The following is a 3552-nucleotide window of genomic DNA, read 5'->3' on the forward strand; positions in this document are numbered from 1 at the left end:
TCTCTTTTGCTTTTGAAGCAGTGAGGAAACTAAGGCTCGGTAAGTTTAAATGACTTGCCCAAGATCACACAGCTGGTCAGCAACAAAGCAATCACTTCAACTCAAGTCATTTGAAACCAAGTCTTATACTTTACTGACTACACTACCTCCTTCACTCAATAAACCCTTCAAAGGATGGCTGCTTTGTCCTCCTGAGTCTCCTTTTTCTCTGGGACATGCAACCCAATAACCTTACTCCTTAGAGCAGTGGTTCTCAGCCAGGGGCCATTTTGCCTATCAGAGGATATTTACAATATCTGGAGGCATTTGTGATTGACAAAATTAAGCAATGCTACTAGCATCTAACGGGTAGAGGTCAGGGATGCTGCTAAACATCCTATAATAGACAGAACAGCCCCCCACTACAAGCACTTATCTGGCCCAAAATGTCAAAAGTGCTGAGTTTGAGTAAGTTTGTCTTAGAACCTTTAAATCCCCTCGTTAACTTAAAAACTCTCATTTGGACATGGTTTTGGTTACCTAGTGTCGCTTTAAACAGAAAAGACCATAAGTGGGATGGCTTTAACAAACAGTTTATTTTCTTAAAGTTTAGGAGGTTAGAAGTGAGTTCAAAGTGCCAGGCTCTAGGGGCTGGGTGAAAGCCCCTCAACCTTGGACTTCAGCTCAGCCTCTTGCTCCTAGCCCACTGGAGACAGAAGTTTTCTTCACTCAGGCAGCTGCTTGCTGCTTAGGTTGACTAGCCCAAGGTCGACAAGTAAAAAGGCACAGTCGCAATATTACCAAACCAATGGCAGACCATTGATTCAAGTTCATTAAGAGTCCCAAGATCAGCAGAAACATTGAAGACTACTGAACAACGACTCTGCTACATGCAGGATTCAAGCGTGCCAAAAGCCACAGACCTTCCTCAAGTTGCTTATTATATACTGGAAGCAGACCACATCCCTAAGGCAGCTACTCAGCTGCTCCAGTAGATTCCACCATGGAGTCAATTACCAATCTCACCAGGGAGAATAACTACATCCAGATCCCCAGCCACTCAAAATGAGGCCCAGCCAAGTTGACACATAACCTTAAATATCACAATTCCACCTCTTGTCAACTTGGCACCTGTACAGATCTTGATTGGGTGGCACCTGTATAGATCTCCTTCATTGGGTGGCTTCAGTCCCCCAGTTCATCTGAGTGGTGACCTCACCCCCTTAGCCTGGTGGGTCCTGTTCCTCTACCTCTTGGGCATGGCAGCCCTGCCCCCTCACTTTTTTTTTTTTTTTTCAATTTGAAAGCAGTTTGTGTTTTATTAACTGACCAGATTACAAAAATAGTCATGGTAGACACTTTAGTTCATCCTTCTAATAATCCTGCTGATCTGGTCTTCCCTGTTGCCAGTATCTCCACCTTCTACAAAATGGGTGGTCTTTTTCTTCATTCCACCTCGTGGAAAAGATAATTTGAAGGGCCACAGGAAGTTGTTTGCTTCTTTGAAGAGTTTTCAACAGTATATATCTCATGAATCAGATCCTCCTTGCAGGTGATGCCATATGTACCAAGAGAGCACGCAATCAAAGTGTTATCTGTCAGGGCAATTCGCTTCTTATTGATTTTACCATAACCACACTTGTAGATCAGTTTGTTCACTGACTTCAGATTTGGATACCACCATGTAATATATGGTTCCACAACTCAGCATGTTAATTGAAGCCTTGTTGAGCTTAACAAAGGTGCCATTGAAGATCTGGTGAAGCAAAGAAGTCGCAACACCTTTCGAACCTTTGGGGTCACACCATTGATACCTCTGATCCTGATAACAAATGCCAGTTTGGGTTCGCCAGGTACATAGAAGTTGCCCGCTTTCCTTGCCATTCTAGCCATTCGAATCTCAGTTCTGTACATCTGCCTATACTACTTGCGATGGTGCTTAGCTTTTTCATAGATAAGCGTCCTCCTTGCCTTATGAAGCATCTTTTGGGCAAACTTCTTTCTCAGGCACTTGATCTTTAGTTTTGCAAAATCCTTCACATTTTCTTAAGAGTTTCTAGTACAGCAGGCACTTTCTTTTTCTTCTATTTGTCACCCTCCATGGTTCCAACCACACACATGAAGAAAAGGCCACCCCCTCACTCCTGGGCAACAGCTATGGCCCCATCCCACTGGCCCACATGAACGAGCAGCCCTATATTCCAGAACCAAGTTGGTGAAGGTCTGACTCTTTGAAACCTAGGAGGCTGTAGTAGTTCCACCTCCAAAGGCCATGGTCCTACCCTTTGAGATTGAGGCAGCTCTGCTTCTAGTTTTCTTGGTCTCTCTGCTTCTACCAATTAATGCTCAAGGACAACCCACAGTGCCCAAAATCTTCCTGTGCAAAAGACACTCAACTTTGTCACTCTTTGGGCTGGTAAGACTGTCACTGTCTCATGCCAGTCTCAACTCAACTGCTGCCATCTCTGCTGGGGTCTCAGATAAGGACGCACCACAATCCTGGTAGCAAATATGCTAGGCTGGGTTCTCTAGAGAAGCAAACCAGTAAAGCTTATATGGAAAGAGACAGAGAAAGAAATTTATCTTAGGAAAATGGTTCACAAAGTTATGGATGCTGGCAAGTCCCAAGTTCCTGGATCAAACGTCAAGCTGGAGGCTTTTCCTGACTCACACATTTACAGTAGTATAGACAGATGTACAGAACTGAGATTCGAATGGCTAGAATGGCAAGGAAAGCTGGCAACTTTTCCTGACTAACGAGCTCAAGGTTGGCAGGTAGTACACCAGCTGTTGACTTCAGCAGATGTCACATCCAAGATCACCAGGAAGAATGCTGGATTGTGCACTCACAGACAGTTGCAGGCAGCACAACAGGATCCAGATCCACAGAAAGTTCTCTAATTTCCCCAGGATGTCCACATATATTGGAAGCAGGCCACATGCCTAGAGAAATTCTCTTTCAATGGATTGGATGCTCAAAGCATATACATCAGATCTCATCATGAAAATAACCACATCACAACTGCTTAAACCACTCAAAGTTGTGGTCAGCCAAGTTGATACACACCTCAACTATCATAGACATGTTTCTGTTTGTCAAAGTTCTTCTCAATTTATGGTGCCAGAATAGGGGTAGCTCAACCAGAGAAGGATGGGCTTTGCTTAATGGGAGATGAGGAGCACATAAGTAGGAGGAAAGACAGCATAGGGGAGAGGAAATTCAGCTACTCTAACTTTTTATAGAAGCATAAACTCTGAAGGCTAAAAGAAAACAAAATACTATTTACCATGATGTTGCTTATTGGTTCAGTTGTGAGGATATTTGCCTGGAGAAAGCAACTTACTGATGTAAGATTGAGTCAACACAGCAGACTTAGCCCATCTTAATCTGGAGAAAAATCACACACCTTTTCCCAGGAGAAGGTTGATATATATATATACCAGATGGCTGGCGTTTCAAACCCATCAGCCACTCCTCAGAAAGAAGGTTGGGCAATCCTACTTCCATAGTGATACTGCCTCGGAAACCCAAGGAGGGGTCGCTATGAGTCAGGGCTGACTCGAGGGCACATA

General features: G+C 43.9%; 1 pseudogene; it reads right to left on the minus strand.

Moving 5' to 3' along the window:
• Positions 1–1339: 1339 nt before the first annotated feature.
• Positions 1340–3354, minus strand: LOC103211896 (annotated as a pseudogene).
• Between the last annotated feature and the right edge of the window lie 198 nt (positions 3355–3552).

Source organism: Orycteropus afer, unplaced genomic scaffold, assembly GCF_000298275.1.
Source record: "Orycteropus afer afer isolate SDZICR_OR568_19922 unplaced genomic scaffold, OryAfe1.0 scaffold00816, whole genome shotgun sequence".
NCBI classification, from domain to species: domain Eukaryota; kingdom Metazoa; phylum Chordata; class Mammalia; order Tubulidentata; family Orycteropodidae; genus Orycteropus; species Orycteropus afer.